General features: G+C 35.9%; 1 protein-coding gene across 14 annotated transcripts in view; it reads right to left on the bottom strand.

Moving 5' to 3' along the window:
• lrrc4ca (leucine rich repeat containing 4C, genome duplicate a) overlaps positions 1-18,639 on the bottom strand; it is a 247,943-nt gene that overhangs the window by 96,337 nt on the left and 132,967 nt on the right. For 10 of the 14 annotated variants that reach the window (XR_009269367.1, XR_009269365.1, XR_009269366.1 and 7 more), the window contains exon 1: positions 1,527-3,278. The exons of 3 other annotated variants lie outside the window; for them this stretch is intronic. The gene's annotated coding sequence lies outside the window, so the exon portion shown is untranslated. Of the gene's footprint in view, positions 1-1,526; positions 3,280-18,639 lie in introns of those variants that run through there. One more of the 14 variants, XM_058767437.1, reaches the window with a different exon arrangement.

Genomic DNA, 18,639 nt, shown 5'->3' on the forward strand with positions numbered 1-18,639 from the left:
CTATCCACGTATTGTCCTGATGTAGATCCTCCAACATAATCCAGTCTTTAATATAGTTGGCTTGGACTATATGGTTGACTGTAAAAATAATACTTTTACACCTCTAATGCTGGATGTTCATGAGGCAGAGCAGCATAAGGCAGTGGGAAGTAGAGAATCACAAACAGTAGTGCGGTTCTGCTGTTTTCTGGCAGGGATTTCAGGACCACGGACAGCTACCGGAGCATGGCCAAACTCTGTCAGCCTTGAATCATATTATGTCTATAATATGGCCTGTTCATTAAACCCCACATATGCCGATGTAAATGCATACACATATTCAAGCTGAAAAGTGAACAATATTTATAGGAATTTAATTTATTCTATATTAATAGCAGTCTTAGTAACAATAGTAACATTAGCAATTTGTCAGTTACATTGTCTGCATATTTTGCTTATATGCAAGAACTGTGGAAAAATATATACTGTGTGTGTGCATGTGTGTGTATACACATACACACACACACACACAGGTAAACTTTGTAAAAAAGAAAAAAAAAAGAAATTTTGTAAAATTAATATAAAATGCTATGGTACAACTTAAGTAAACTTATTTTATATACAGTAAAAATAATAATAAAACATTTTAAAATACAATACAAATATTATTTTTGTATAACAATGACAAGCAAATTAATTGTGTGTCTAAGTGCAATTTCAGAAAATATTGTATAAAAGATTTTGGAAGTTACAATTATGAATTTAAAACTCATAATTGGAGAAAATGTGCAAAAAAAAAGTGTATTTTCAAAAGTATATATATATATATATATATATATATATATATATATGTATGTACGTACATATATATGCATACATACAGTCGCTTGTATATGCAGTATATATATATATATATATATATATATATTTTTATATATAGTAAAAAAAATAATAATAATTATATAAAATGATGCATTAAGGGGTTTGACCAATCAAACAAGCAAAGAAGCAACAGCCTGTATCTCTGCCTCCAGCACAACAACCTTCATTCTAACCAAATCTTAAACGATAACTATACGAATAACTGCTTATTTTTATTATCGCATAATAAATTGTATAAAGATATGACGAATCGAATCATGCCTAAAAACGGATGTGTCATATCACATTGAGACCGAATGAATGAAAGAATGAATGGAAGAAAGATTCGACCGCAAAGATGGAACACTGTGCAGTTGTCAATAGCGCACACATTTATCAAACACGCACGAGCGCGCGCGCGCACACACAAGAGAGATAAAGACAGTAGAAAAAAAGCTCACAGCCGGCGAGAGAACGCTTCAGTGGATATGTGTATGAATATATACTGAACGACTGTTCAAATTACACAAGTGACTGTATTGTGACATTTTGAATTACTATAATTGTATTTTAAGTGCCCTTAGGACGCAATATCTACTATGCTTTTAATGGTAACCAGATGCACTAGGTGTCAAAAAGACGTCAAAGTGTCCAGTGATGCAAATATCAAACCACGAATGACTTACTTTCTCAATCTGTGAGGTTCAAATCGCAGACGTTCCGTTCGCTTCCAAAGCACCAAAATCCATCCGCAATTCTCAAGCAATGAAGCGCGATGCGAATGAAATGTTCTTCAGCGTGTACTCTGGGCTATCCAAGCTATCCAAGAGCAGTTTTGCATTCACAAGCTTCTATGAGAAGAAATTCGCTCCTGTATATCCATTCGGTCTTCCTGTCAATGCCATCATATGGACGAGTGCCTCTAGAACAGATATCTCGATGCTTTCTTGCCCCGCATCATCAAAATCCGGTGTACCAAGTCTTTTTTTTCCTGCTGATAAATCAATTAATTCGTCGTCTCCCTGCTTTTGCGTGTCATTCTTGGCGTTCAACAACACAGATTTGGGGTTTCACGTTCAGCCAATACGCATCTAGATGGGTTTTATCCCTGAGATGGACCATTCCCTGCATCTTCTTCTTCATCCCAATCTTCAACAGACCATAAACGCAGACCGCTGATGTTCTTATTCCACAGTCGTGGTTTAAAACGGAACTTTTCTTTCTCCTTTACGCACCCGATCTGATTAGATTTCAACTCACAGCCCAGTGCGGATTTCAAGATGCTTATTTCCTTGAAATGTGATTATGTCCAACGGAATGCCTTGAGAGAGGAGCCTCGTGCGTTGGCAAACGCAAATATTCGTAAATCACATCCTTTCCAAGACCACCAGGATCATTTCGAAAGGGGGAAAAAAGGACAAAATCATCCAAGTTTCTTTTTTGTTTTCAAAGAAAGTGGACGAAAATGCGCCAAAATGTGAGTCAAATCCCTTTTTTTTAAATTAAATGACAGATAAATATACTAACCACAGTCGTAGTTCCTTTTCAAACGCGTATAAACTTGTCATAGACGAGGTATTCATCAAAAGCTACATCCCACCAGATACTGCTCAATACAGTTCAACTCAACTCCGGCAAAAAGCAATCCAGTGACGCGACGAAAATCCACGCGAATGATGCTGCGCTCCGCGCCAAGCCGTAGAATTACGCAGCGCGCGAGAGCCGAACGGAGAACAGCTACAAGTGAGTCACCCCGCGAGCAGGAACATATAAAGAGGTGAGACCCGTAGAATACGTCGAGATCTCGTCAGTGAATGAAGTTCTAGTGGGAAGTATCTGGTACCCAATGACGCGCGGCTCTCCGTGGGTATAGGCTCAGCGCGCTCCGCTGGTGACACCAAGAATCTTCTAACACGTATTGATGCAGCCCTCAGCCCAAAGTCTCACTCTTCTGACTGTCCTCACTGTCGTCTTCTTGGACGCGTAAAAGTAAATGGCTCAATCATCTTTTTCCATTTTACCAACGATTGGTCGAGTGCAATAACCCTGAACGCTATAGATTAAATGACGCGCCTTCGGACAGGTCTGTAGCGCCTATTTGACGCACACATGTGCGTGTGTGATTGTGTATAGCCTGTATACTAAGTGTGAGGGTTTGATGCTGCTTCTTCCTGTCTAGCGCAGAAGCGACACGACTGCCATCTACCGGCGCTCCGTCCCCTGTCTAGACGCTGAACTCAGCCTTACGACCACCTGAGCCTTTCAAAAAAATATATAAATAAATAAAAACCTTGAAGCAAGCATGCAATTTTCAAACCACAGATCATAAGCACGTTCTAGTGACCTGCATACGCCTCCAATGGTTATGAAATCTGGAATATATGCTATACGTTCAGGGGGTAAAGTAAAGAGGCAGTTTAGGGATGGATGAGAGTGCACCACTGTAAAGAAAGAAAGACCAATAAAAAAATCATGGAATTAAATGAAAGAAATTAATTCCTTCATATCTGAAGTAAAATCAAAGTGTATCCAAAGTGACAACCTGCATTTTTGACCATTTTATATAGTGTCATAACTCATAAAACAAACAAAAAAAAAGTAATTACAGAAATTGTTGTGACAAGTTAAATGGGTGGAAACAAAGATGTTGTTATAATGACAAAGGAAAAAAATAAAAAATTAAAATGTATATTAAATATATGTTTAAAAAGCTGAGAATAGTAAATATAGTACATGACGTAACACTATATATATATATATATATATATATTGCTTTAGACCAGAAGACGTAATGTAGTGATTCATCTCAAAACTGGTCAATGGCTTAGAACTCTTTAGTGAGACATTTATTTGAAGAAGAAGAAAATGAATGGGAAAAATATTTCACAGAAAAAAAACAGACACTCGAGTTCGTGCTCTATTTCTAGTTGGCATCATTCTAAAAATCATTTTATTGGACCAGAATTCGAATATACCCGCTGAGTACAAGATTAGCCTTGAATATTTTGGTCTGTTTCCCCAGAAGAGACAGAATGTCAAATTTAAATGCACATATCCTCTTTTAGAAGCAGATGGCATCAAAGTGAATAAACTAAAACTCATAATTTTGAAAGAAATGGTTCATCTAAAAATGACAATTCGCTGAAAATGTACTCACCCTTAGGCCATCCAAGATTTAGATGAGTTTGTCCATCATCACTTGCTCACCAATGGATCCTCTGCAGTGAATGGGTGCCGTCAGAATGAGAGTCCAAACAGCTGATAAAAACATCACAATAATCCATAAGTAATCCACACGACTCCAGCCCATCAATTAACATCTTTTAATACCAAAAGCTGCCTGTTTGTAAGAAAAAAAAAAAAAAAAAAATCCATCATTAGGATGTTTTAACTTTAAACTGTTTCATGTGGCCAGAATATGAGTCCATAATCCATAAAAACGCTTCCTCCAGTGGAAAAACTCAATCCTCTATTGTCTTCTCACATCAAAATCCATCCACATATTTGTTTAGAAAAGTTCTGTTGGTTTTCACTTAGTGCTTGATCTAGCCGATGCGTATTTCTCTCCTGATTCAGACAAAACGACTTTTTCACTGGATAAAGGAATAGTATGGATAAAGGACTCATATTTTAGCCAGAAGTAACGGTTCTCTTAATGATGGATTTGTTTCTTACAAACACACAGTTCTTCATTTCACAAGTCATTAATTGATGGACTTGTGGTTTACTTGTGGATTATTGTAATGTTTTTATCAGCTGTTTGGATTCTCATTCTGATGGCACCCATTCACTACAGATGATCTACTAGTGAGCAAGTGATGCAATGCTCAATTTCTCCAAATCTGTTCTAAAGAAAAAACAACCTCATCTACATCTTGGATGACCTGAGGTGCAGTTAATTTTCAGCAAATGTTGGGTGAACTGTTCCTTTAAGCCTTATTTTCAAACAGTGTTCTTCTCTTTGACTGAGTAAATCCTGATTTGCATGTCAAAAAAGACTGACTTCCAAACTTTTGAGTGAAATTTCACGAACCGTTTTCTCATTCCTTTAGCGGAATATGCTTGTCAGCATCTCGTCACATCCTCGCGCTTCACGGGCATCTCGTCATTTATCTGTCCGTGCGCCCGTCCACCTGCCCATCAAGCATAGCCAATTCAGCTAAATATGGGCGAAGATCAGCTCCTCCTCTCCTGCTGTCTGATTGAGTCATCCTAATTGTTTGACATTAAAGGGCAGGTGTGCTTCTGTGACTGACAGTCTGGTCTTCAGCAAAGTCTATTCACACACAAGCTCCAAACATGCAAATGCACATGCCCCTTAAACACAGGGCCCTCTTAACAACAGCTTTCTCAAATGCATCTCTGAAACATAAATATATTATCTGACAGCTCCGGGTTGACTTATATGCCCACAGCTTCGTGATGTCGAGGTAGCCTTGTTATGACAGCCTTATCTAATGGTCCAGATTTAAAGCTTTCATTTTACAGCCCTCCGATGATTCTCCTGCGACCACTACGTTTCACTTAAGATGTTATTTGCTCTGTGGGAACCATCTGAATGACCATAACATCTATCTTAATGCAACCATTCATTTCTCTACAGGGACACCAGAGGAAGAGGTGATTGACGGAACATTTCTATAGCGAAGTGCTTTCAATTTACTCCTAAGCAGGTTGAGCTCAAAAGAGAAGACGCTGAATTAAATTAAAGCACGGCGTCACCTCGCACTGGCTATAATGTGGACTGTCAATGCTCGTCCTTTATACAGGTATACATGTTAATGCAAAACAAGACCTTGGTTACGCTGCATCATGTAACCACATAAAACAAAAGTATGAACATTTTCTGAACATAACGTGAGTGGTTCTTTTTTTTTTTTTTGCACATCGCTACATGTTTGCTAAGGTTTTTAAGGTTATTGGTCAAAGAAAAACAGCTACCTGATTTAATGTCTCCATGACAACTATTTGGAAAAAAGAGATTCCATAGCCAAAGTACCTATATATTCAATAAAACATACTTTGACAACTTTTTGCTGTCTTATACAATAAATAATAGCTAGTATTAGCTAGTAAACAACTAGAAATATGGTATAGTAACACATTTATTAGACATTTACAAAAATACTACAAAATTCACAATGTGCATTTTTACCTACACATTGTCTGATGAACAATTAATACCCACAAATACAGTAAACTGATTCACTTAGCTTGTGTTTGATTCGCTAAAACGAACAGACTCATATGAATCATTCACTCTGGAATCGATCGGATTACACTGCTGTATGCGTTTGATTCACTTACAAGAATTGATTTATTTGTTCTGGAACACAATCTAATAATTGAAATAAAATAATTAGACATTCAACAATTGCTTCTGAACAAATAAAAATTATTAAATTAGTTCACTATCATCATGAACTGAATTAGTGAACTAATGTAGGGAATAGTGAATGAGGGTATAAGGAGCGATTTCGGATACAGCCACAATGTTTGTGTTTGATTCATTAACAAGAACTAATCCAAAGATCCATTCGTTTGGGAATCGGACTACACTGGTCATGCTGTTTGTGTTTGATTCACAGTAATATTCAGAATCATTCATTTGGGAATCGGACTACACTGGTATTTGTGTTTGAGTTATTAAAAATAAGCGATTCATAAGAGTCATCCGTTCAGGAATCGGACTACACTGGTCATGCTGTTTGTGTCTGATTCACTAAAAAGAACTGGTTCATAAAAGACACTTGTTCAAGAATCAGACTTGTGGAGCTGCGGGCTTCTTTTTTTGCAGTCTATGGTTCTACATTTTAAATGAACCTGTTCTAGGATTTCAACCCTAGATAAAGGTTTATTCAAATCCCTAAACCTAAGCAATATACTGCTGCAATACCAGTGCTTGATTCAACAAACACATCTAATGATCTAGTAGACCACAACAGGCGACAATAACCACAAAAACAACTCATAGGTGGGTTTATGCGAAGAGGAAACCTCAAAATAAAACACACCCTGAGACTTCCAGCTATGCCGCCTGCAAAAACCTTTCTATTTGTGCTGGCTAATGCTGCTGCGTCCTTCAGGAAAAGACCAAAGAGTACCGTCGACTCTCCATGTGAGAAAATAAATCTTTGTCGCCCTTCAGTCCTTACGTCCTCTCTATCTTCTGGGACTTTCCAACTAAGAGGGGGGTCAAACAACACAACAAAACAATCACTATACAGCATAACATATTGAGCGCAGGGTACGAGGTCAATAACACAGACCCTGCAGGACACCTCGTTGTTATTGTCTGACCGATGAAACATCTGCTTGCGTTTTACATGCAGCAGACTAATCTTTGTACAAACAGAAAACACAGATACGGTCTAACAGGGTTTGAGGAGGAGAGCAGCTGTGGTTTTTCTGTCCTGGGGTGAAAATGCTGCTAGCAGCTGAATTAAACATGTGAGGGAAGTGGGATAATGCAATATCCATGCTGCAAGCGTCAAGACGGATATATTTCCTTTCTACGGCAAACACCACTGATACCAGGTCTCTGTCATTGCCTTACTCAAGGCTGTAAGACCACATCACCATCATTTGCCAAACAGATTTACAGAGAACTTGGCCCTTGTATATTTATTAAATATTTATCTAAAAATTCTATCTATCTATCTATCTAAAGTATCTGTGTGTATGCATATGTGTGTGTACATATATACATATAAATGCATGCATATATATACTTGCACACACACACACACACACACACACACACACACACACACACACACACATATATATATATATATATATATATATATATATATATATATATATTAGTGATGTCAAAAGATTAATCGTGATTAATCGCATCCAAAATAAAACTTTTGTTTGCATAATATATGTGTGTGTTCTGTGTATATTTATTATGTATATATAAATAAACACACATACCGCATATATATATATATATATATATATATATATATAAAATATTTACATGTATTTACGTCTATATTTATATTCATATAATTTGCATTATAAATAAATATATTTAATATATAAACATTTTTAAAATATATACATGCATGTGTGTGTATTTATATAAACATAATAAATATATCTATCTATCTATCTTTCTAAAATAAAGTGTATAGTATATAATATGTATATATACATATAAAGTGCGTGTGTGTGTACACACACATATTATAATTATTAATTTAACACTCATATAATATATGTATTTATATTATTTATATTGCTAATTTAAATAATATAAAAGGAAATGAAAATACTTTTTTATTTTTTTAGATCTTGTTTTATCACCCATCAACATGGTATCCTTCACAAACCACAGTTTGAGAACCACTACTGTATACCCATCTTAACATATTGAATCCATTCAGCAGAAAAATCTGTATTGAAAATACATAAAAAGTCTGTTTGTGTCTGATCATTAGTACCAGCAAGGATTTTTTGATCATAGTATTCAAGATTCACTGCCATCACAGCTGTGAAGCGACACATTACTGATCACAGTTACTAATCTCTCCAAAAAGCCTGACTCACAAAAGCATGTGTCACAAATAATAATTCACCAATTTCCCTAATTAAGATGAGGCTTCTCGCACCTCTCACCCCTTCTGTGTGATTTTGGGTTTGGCACAGTCAATAGGCTTCCTGGAAACGAGGGAGAAAAACAGAACGATAAGAGCACCTCAGCGGCATCCATGATATTTGCACCAATTCAGCAAATTTCACAGACTTGCTAATTAGAAGCATCGATGTGTTTGCCGTCCTGTTTAATCTCCACTTTGATCCAGTCTAATCTCTCATCGTACTCATTATCCAAGAGTTCTTCTGGTCCGGAGGGTCTGCGATCGAAGAGCACACTTTTGATTTTCAGCACGGACTGGCAGCAGACTTCATTTTTCTGTTACGGCCCTTCATTAGGGTACATCTGAATAATTAGCAGCTCCGCCTCTTATGGGGTTTTCTGTCCTAGACTGGGGACACTAGGGGTGAAGAGACTGACAAGCACATTATTGAGAGCTTTCAGTCCAAAATTTAAATTTTGTCATTATTGAAATATAGCGCACAAACCACATGGGCCACTTCTACGGTGTTTTAATTTGTCAGTTTTGAAACTTGACAGCCATCAAAAACATCCTTGTATGGAAATGAGCTGCATTAAAGGAATATTCCAAGTACATTCTTACAAATGAATGTTTTCAATGATGGAATAGAAGAACAATTTTGGGTCCAAAACCCCCCCCAAAAAAACACTTTCAGTGAACAGTTCATAAAAATAACCATTTTTCCCCTTACACTGTTCAAAATAAAGGATCTTCATTTGCAATTATGCTTATAGCACAAAAGTTCTTTGGATTGGAACAAGTTTCTTCAGATTCTTGAGATATTCTTCACATTAATAAAAAAGGTTATTTTAAGGACTGTTCAGTGAAAGGTTCTTTGGGGAACTAAAAATGGTACTTCTAATACATTGCTATAGAAAAAAAACCTGCTTTTGGAACCTTTATTTTTAAGATGTGAATAATATTTTATTAATCTAAAGAAACAAAATATTCCATTTATATTCAAGGTTCTTAGATTAAAATATTACAATTCTCACTGTTTCCACATTACTTTAAAAAAAAAAAAAAACATTTTCAATCAGAAATTGGTAACATTTTTTGCACATAATTAAAAATAAATAAATAAAAAATAAAAAGACAAGTAACACATTGAATCAAACATAGGGCCACAAAGGGACGGAAAATGTCCGGTAAATTTTGGAAACATTTCCGAAATTTGGGAACTTTTCCAGCATTTTTGTTGTTGTTTTTTTTGGTAAAAGTTAGGTTGATTTTTTGGAAGGTTTCCTGAAATTTACCAGAAATGTTCTGCACCTTTGCAACTCTGATTAAACATGATTTTTTTTTCTTTCATTTTTTCTCGTAAACACCTCAGTTATCTGTTTTATTTAAAATTTTGGAAAATATTTTTTTAAGCACCTAAAATCTTTAAAAATGACAAGAACAATTTTAAAGCTCAAATAAGCGTATAGTGTTTTTTAATAAAATTATAAGCTTCTCATTTCTGCTTTTAAAACTGGCAGAAATTCATCTCATTCAGTTTCACTGTAAATGCCTCACCATAACCTTAACAGGGCTTAGACTAAGCTAGGATTAGGCCATAGATCAATTAAGATCAATTAAGACACAGCTCTGACTTATATTTTAGGCCCAATCCCAATTCTATTTTATACCCCTTCCCCTACCCCTATAATAATAACGTGTGACGGTATAGTAGTGGTGTCCCAATTCTTAGGGGAATATTTTCACCCCTACCCCTTGACACTCTGTTTCAAGGTACAAGGGCAAGGGGTAGGTGTCAAAATATTCCCCTAAAAATTGGGACACCACTACTATACCGTCACACGTGATCATACGTCATCTAGCTCCTACAATACACACACCTATTGGTGTGCATTAGAGACTTTAATTACCGTTTTTGAAGTAGTGTTAAACTCAACGTTAAACGTTAAAAAGAGACGCACAGATGCAATTTTTCAGAAAAAGGTTTAGCGATTTCTAATTATTGGTGGGACTAGCCCCCCTCAATGTCTATGGTGGTTATCGCCCTGATCAGACATGAAAATGTGTTGTGGCACTATCGTGCAGTCAGTAATGATACGACGTTTGGACACTTTAGCGATTTTTTGCAAACATTTCTTTGAATAACATGACCGTAAATATGAACTCGCGATTGAATGTAACATAAATCAAATGATTACTTTTCATTAAAATCTTTATTAATGCCAATAATGCTTATATTTGTGTGTCTTTTTGTTTGCTCAGGCAGCCATGTTGCCGCTGATGCCAGTTTATGCTGATAATTCTCATACCCCTTCGTTTGAAGTGTGGTCCCGAAAAATCTTCGTTTGAAGGGATATCTGGCCCTTCCCCTTACCCCTACCCCTTCAACCAAAAGAGAATCGAGACACCCCTACCCCTTCACGTGAATGCGCAAAACGGAAAGAGGAAGGGCTAAGGGGTAGAAATGGGATTGGGTCTTGTCTGTGATTAAATGTTATATTTATTTTTTTAACACACACACACACACACACAAAAAAATATATATATATAAACATGAAACATAGTTAATAATTAATTTTGTTTTATCACAAAAAGCAAGTTCCAATACTTTTTATGGTAATAATTCACAAATGCTGTCGATTGAACTTAAGTAATTTTGAACTTTAAATATCCCTTTAAGATTCTTCAAAATAAACAGCTATGGTTCATTTCAGCCCAAACTATCCCATTAAAACAGCACATCTATGTACAGATGCGGCGAGGGAAGACTCTGCTTCAGCATTAAAGGTTCTCTCCTGCTGGGCGATGACATTCTAAGTTGCATCTTAATTAGTGTTATGAACCTGCACAGTAGTACACACAGTAGATAAATGAAAAGCCAACACAACGTGCCTCTTTGAATCTTGTCACTGCTAAGAATCTTGAGGATGAAGGAGGGCTTTTTTCTACTTAAGTTTGGAGTAAGGGCGTAAAGCCAGTCGTTTTCTGCCAAGGAAAAACACATAATGCACTAAAAGAGCTTCCAGGCGTATTTTAAACCACCTAATGGTTGCATATCACTGTTTACTACTGCCTGATTATGGAATAAATAACTGCAAACACAGGCACACTGTGCATTTCAAAGGCTGGCAAATGGAAGCATAGAAAGAAGAAAAAAAATAATAATTTAATGTTTCCCACTCTTGCAAATTCAGAAGTGTCCTTTCAAAATGCTGAAGATGAATATAAATCACACATTCAGTTTTAATGGCGTAAATCTCGGCTTTAGATTGGACCAAAACTAGATAGATAGATGTTGCTGTGTAATGTGTATAAATAATTAATACATAAAACAGAATTGTTACAAACTTCGTCCAAATCACATCTATATGTATTTAAAAAAAAAAAAAAAAAAATGCATTCATATAAATAAAATATTAATTCAATAGTCATGATACAGTGTTGTGTCACGTCATCTACAAAGTGCAGCAATAAAAATAAAATAATAAAAAATACCAGAATAGCACTCTGGTTCAAGCTAAAATTCACTTATTTTCCAATACTATATTTTAAATTATATATTTCCTTAATTATGCCAAGGTAAAGCACTCTGACTTTTACCATTGTACATTAAATGTGCTATATAAATAAACACCTAATTTTCACTTTTAAAAAGATTCAGAAACACAATAGCAAATGAAAAAAAAAGACTATACTTTTTCCTGAGCTTTGTAATGGCTTACGTCAATTAACATTGATAACAGTCATGTCTCACAAAGAGTCTTGTTTGTTGCTCGGTGGCATTATGATGTTCAAAAGTGAATCTGCCAGCACGGTCGGTAATTGAAGTCATATTTTCAGCACATTAGCTCAGAGGTGACAATTAAAGCAAGTGCCAAATTTGATGTGACCTCTGAATTAAACCTCAACAATTATGTGTTAATGGAGAAAAACAGCATTTAAAAATCATGCATATTTTAAGAATCGAGCAGATACTTGTGCATTTCAATTATGCTTGCGAACGAGCATTTTCTCAAACTGTAAAGCATCCAAATTGAATTGGACTTGATTATTAACTCAACCTTGAACCCATATTTTAATCTGGGAGCTGATTTTGACATAGCGTATTGATATATTGTGTAAACTGCAACTGATCCAGCCAGCAATTCGTTATCTCCTCATGCAAGCTGTATCTTGAGGGAGGAAGGCAGCTGAGGTCGAAAACGTATCATTTTTTAATGTTTAAGGCATTACAGGATGGCGTGGGAGGTGAAAGAACATGATGAAAGGGTCAAAGGTCACGATAAATTTATTATGGTTCTTCCGTTATGTTTTATTTGGAAAGACACCTACAAATCACAGTGCACGACCCTTGATCCCCCATGATCTCCAATACCATCAAGTCTATTTTTTCTGTGTTTGGGTTACCAAGGTTGTGGTTTCCGTCAGGTGTAGGCCACTCTGAGAAGAACATAATCGCATCTTAGCCTCTTTTTTTGGATAGAAATGTTCTCCTGAACATCACTGTAGTCAATTTAATCTGCATTACTTGATATTTTAAGGCTGTATGTAATTATGAGATAGATATTAAGTCATATCTATGAAACAAAATTGTGAACGTGAAGAATGGATGGTGGAGATTTTAATAAAATAGACCAAGATGAACAATAATTGCAGTGTTGGATGATTCATTCGTCAGTGGATGATATCTAAGGGTTATTTTTCCTGATAAAACACTTTGGTGAAAAAACAAGCTTCTATCTAATGCTCCTGTTGTCTGGGGTTAGTCATAATAGCTATTCATCTGCAGACAGTAATTACACCTTGTAGATTTTTATTTTTCTAAAAGCATGTGTTTTACTGATCAATAATGTGAGTTTTAATCTATTTGAAAAACAAGGTTTTATGTGTGTGTGTGTGTGTGTGTGTGTGTGTGTGTAAATCCATAGATTAAATGGATATAATAAATAATAAACATATAGTACATATATGCATAAATAATTTAAAATAAATAAAATTATTAGTTATTATAATTAATTAAAATAAATATTATGATCAGTTATTATAATGAATTATTTATAATAATAATAATAATAATAATTGGTATTATTATTATTATTTATAAGTATTAATAATATTATATTATAATTAACCATTCAAACACACACACAGTAATTGTTTATAAATATATTATTTAAATGATAACACACAATGATAAAATGACACACACACACACAGTAATTTTTAATTAGTATACATATAAATATTAAAATACCATTTATAAGTAATAATTGCATTTATTATTAACATACAATTATTTTCAGTGCCATTATTAATATTATAACATATTAGTAGTAGTAGTAATATAATAATAATAATAATAATAATAATTTATATTTTTCTATTAGTAGTAATATTTTATTTTATTTTTAGTAATATGTCCATTACAAAATGTGCTGTATTGTGAAAATGATATATATATATATATATATATATATATATATATATATATATATATATATATATATATATATTTGCAAAAAGAGATAACTCCATTTTTAACAATTATCAGAAATCATGTTTTTTCATTGTGCATTCCAATTAATATCAATCAAACTGCAGTTGTGTTATTTTGACTAGGTTAAAAAAACAACAACAGCTAACTAACACAATAACACACAATAATAAAAAAAAAATACATTTTTGATGATTTTTGAAAATGGTAAAAAACGGAGTTATCTGTTTTTGCAAATAAACTCTTCATATATAGATTGATTGTAACATATCCATTACATTTGTTTTTCATATAAAAAAAAGAAACAAAAACACCATAAAAGTGCCATAAATGTGCTACATGTGACTGTACACAAGGTTATTTAAAAACTCTTTTGAAATTCAATAAAAAACATACAAATATCAACTGGCAGCCACCAAAGTCTACATTCTAGACAGTCATACAACATCAGCCCCTAGTTACTTTACCAATGACAGACCTGAATCTACATTCAACTTTAATACCATATTCAAATTAGCACTGATGTTGCTTCTTTAGCTCAAACCACACAAATCATACTGTCTCTTTAATCTGTAATCAACTTCTACAGTAAAACAGATTAAAACACCTCAATAACGCAGTAAAAACAAATCATTCACAGCGAGAACACAGCGTTTTAGCAATTAACTCCCAGCCAAAAGTAATAACTTCCATGTGTATAAAGGCCTCAAGGTAATAGACAAAGCAATCCATCTAGTGAGCAAACCCAAGCCACAGCCCCTGTCCCCATAATGAGCGAATAATACTGCCGTCAATTTGACAACACCGGAAAGCAAATTAAAGGCGGCAAAAGAGGGCGTTTTGGCATACAGGAAAAAATGGCCAGGCGGGTGACTAGATGAATTGCTTGTTAAATAAGAAATTCCACAGAGTGACATTATTTTAAAAGGCTCGTAACAACCTTGTGGTGTTATCTGTGGAAAACAATCTTCGTGGGGCACGCTCCATTCGTGATAGTTCTCTGTATGGCGTCGTTTCTTTAGCCAAGGTTTCTCGCATCATAAAATAATTGTTTTACTCGTCGCTTTCCTGAGCCATTAAGGACTCTCCTCTCCCCACGTCCTTTTTGCAATTAAATTGTGAGTGGGACTGTTATCGATCCAGTCCCATGACAGAGCCATAAAATGTTGTGTATGACTGAACTTGTGCATGAACAGAATGACATGACAGCCTCTGGAAGGTTTTGTCACATGATAGCAAGCGAAAACATATACTGCAACGCAGAGAGCCATCGCAAGGGAAAGCAACTCTTCAAAACCAAAGAAACCAGTGAATTCTTCACGTTAACATCAGCCGGTGTGCAAGAACGTACACAGACACATGAAATCCTGTTTGAAAAATACAGTACAGCAACAATTACACGAGGGAGCGGCATTCATGTGCAAGGGTTGGAAACGCAGAAATAGCTGGAAGGCATATTCTCTATTTGAGTCAGCGTAAGAGGTTCCTTCTCTGCACCATGAGAATATAAATAACAGCGGAGAGGAAATACACAAAGAAACCTGCTGGCAAAAAGGCCCTTGATCTCCGCCAGTGCATGGTATAAATACACAAACTAACGCTAAAAAAAAATGCTGTTTTTCAATGCTTTTGTTCAATGGAACAGGAGATGTGGTCAGACCGACTGAGAAAAAATACTGTGAAAATGCATTTCGTGGAAGAACGGAGTGAAAAATCGAGCAGGTGGGGAAGAGAGTGGGTGAAACGACCCTGTTGGCCATCAAGCCATTTTAGCTGCATTTTTGGTCCGGTGTGATTTAAAGCAACGGTTGTGCCAGCTGCCGCCGTTCATCTCTCAAAAACACCAGCGAGTCGCTCATGCCAGGGTTGAGTGGAGACAAATGAGCAAACGATGATGCAGTTAACCTTGATTTGGGTGTAAACACACCAGATTTGGAATATGGAACATTCCCAGGAACACTTGCCTTGTGTGGGGAAATTTCGTCCACAGAAGAACAGTGCTGAGAGGTTGAGTGCGAATTTGACAATTACTTTCCCAAGAGATTCAGTCTTCTTCTATATACTGTGTGAAGGAAGAAAGGTTTTCAAAATTAAGTAAGTAAATTTCACAAACAATTATAAAGAAATGGCAAGTAACACTGTTTTATTTTAATATTTTAATATGTCAAAAATTTGTCAAATATGCCAAAAATGCTGGCAGATGCTATAACTACACCATCATTCAGGCAAAAGCATCTTTCTTCATTTATGGCCATGGAAAAACAGCTGTGCATTATGAAAAAAAAAAAAAAATGGCAAGCGCTATAAGCTACAATAAGCTGCAAATGGTCAAATTACACATTTTCCCTTTAGTCCTTTCCAGCTAACTGCATAGTCTGTGAGCTTACAGAATAGTTAATTATATAGTACAAATGAAGAAGCTATAGAGTTGAATTGCTGCATTTGTAACTACATATAGGTAAACAAAATAACAATATGGCAGCATTGAGGCTGCAGTTACTTCCAAGCAACTGTCATTATGTTAAATGGGAATGCTAAGAATATAGGTATATTAGATCTCCTTTGTTCAAACTTGTATTCACACCCAAACAAAAGAACACCATTTTAAGATGTTTGTGTGAGACTGACTGGAAAATCACTGCAGGTTCATCATCTTTAAGTCGTGTACAAAGCCTACTAAATTAGCTGAAATATCCCCAAAAGCTATAAAATTTGATAGACTCCTTTTCTGGACACATCTAGTGATTTATGTGCTTTTAATGTACTGATGCAGAAAAGGTGCTCACTGGCATTTTTAGATTGGCAGGAAAGATTAATCTGCGAGCCGAGCATGAGTCCTCCTCAGGATGTGCGAGCATTAGCATTACTTAATTGAGATTTGTGAATGAACTCCGTCAAAGGAGTCAGAAATCCGGGTTATTTTGGTAGAGACATTGTTTAGATAATTGATCTACATCTTTATTCCTGTCTTAAACGGCGCTGTAGACGATCAAGCAGCATAATAAGGCTGGTACAACCTTGGTGCTTTTGTGTCGCAGTATAATGTGGCTCATCGTGAGTGTTGCTTCCTTGGGAGTGATTCTATCAGAGTGAAATAGAATGAGACTTGGAGGTGTTCGATCTCAGCAGAATGAGATCAAGGGGTGGAGACAGGAAGGTGTCTGTGTCAGTGTGTGCAATGAAGTTGCTCTCCGGAATGCGAATGTTTGCTGTTGTGTTCCAGAAAGATGTCAGTGTGACATGGGCTTGCACACATTGCAGAATACACAATTACAGAAATACACTTATTTTGTTACATTGTTGCTCTGGTGTCCACTGTGCTCTGGAGAAAATAATGTAACACGATTCACACAAGAAATCTAAATAATGAGTCATTCTATGAAATGGGTCTTTTGTGGTTTGGAATTTTAGATCGATAGATCGATAGATAGATAGATAGATAGATAGATAGATAGATAGATAGATAGATAACTGCATCAGTTCACATCTTACATACTGTAGTTCTCCAGCAGTTTTGCATCCATTTACTTCCATATGATTTGCCACTACTTCTCTTAACCCGATTCACACTAGAATTCACCTAGAATAAGGTTGTTTATGCGAAAACACCTAGCACTGCTTCTAGAAACCCATACACATTTACAGACTTCTTCAACTCCATGCAAACTTCAGCGAGCAGTTGGCTGCAGTTCGTAAAGTAGAAACCTAATTTACGCTCTTAATCCTCGTCTACAGTACCTGATGTTGAAGCTCTAGCTCCTGGTTTTCCATAATCCTCCCTGGTTCCCTCAGAGTCCGGAGTGGCGTGCCGAGCCATATCCCTTTACCCAGCAGGGATCAACACACTTTATCCACTTTACTCTCAATGTGGACCCAGTAGGACACCATCTTACATTAACCTCTTGCAGATGAACAGCTTAAGACTTGAAGATTCCATCTGTCTCTCCTAATGTGCAGAAAACATGCGAAAACATCTCTTTCAGTACGCTGTACCTCTAAAACTAAAGAACTTCCCGTCAAACTTTCCACCCTAGCAAGCGTATACTGTATGCAGGGAACATTATTTCACACTGAGCACAGAAACTTTTGATTTATAGCCTTTTGTTGAATTGCAATTGAATCTACATGTTCTTTCATTTATTCTACTTTCCTTTCCTGCGTTTCTCTCAAATTGACATTGGGACTGTTGCAGTCTGGAAATTGCAGGGTATGTCTGTGTTGTCTGCTTGCCACAAAGCACAAAATACACCGATAAAAACAAGTTCACGGGAAGCTCTTAGTACATTTTCTAGCACTCAGGAGGAGAACAACTCGAGGAGAGTTTTCACCTCTTTAAACTGCATTCGCAATTGCAGATTTACCTGCGGTTGCCGGCTTTGTGTTATTTCCTTTCAAGTTTAGCTTTGGAACATTCTCCTTTGTTTCTTCAGCTCTGTTTTTCTTTAAGTAGAAGTCTGTAGATCTCAGAGCGATGTGATCATTCTCCAACCCTAGAGGCCCAGCGTACCACCAGCGGGGTCACCGTTTTTGCTCTGAAAAAGGTTTTGACTGGTTGTCGTAGTAAGTCAATTGTGATGTGTTTTTTTTCTGTTCTAGTTTTGAAAGGATGGGAGAGATAAATAAACCATGAAATTAATCACCCACGTTTGACACCCCTACAGCAAATTCCCACACATCCGCCCACTCGAACTGAGGGCTTATGGGTACTGAATACCC

The sequence above is a fragment of the Onychostoma macrolepis genome, chromosome 25 (assembly GCF_012432095.1).
Source record: "Onychostoma macrolepis isolate SWU-2019 chromosome 25, ASM1243209v1, whole genome shotgun sequence".
Lineage (NCBI taxonomy): Eukaryota > Metazoa > Chordata > Actinopteri > Cypriniformes > Cyprinidae > Onychostoma > Onychostoma macrolepis.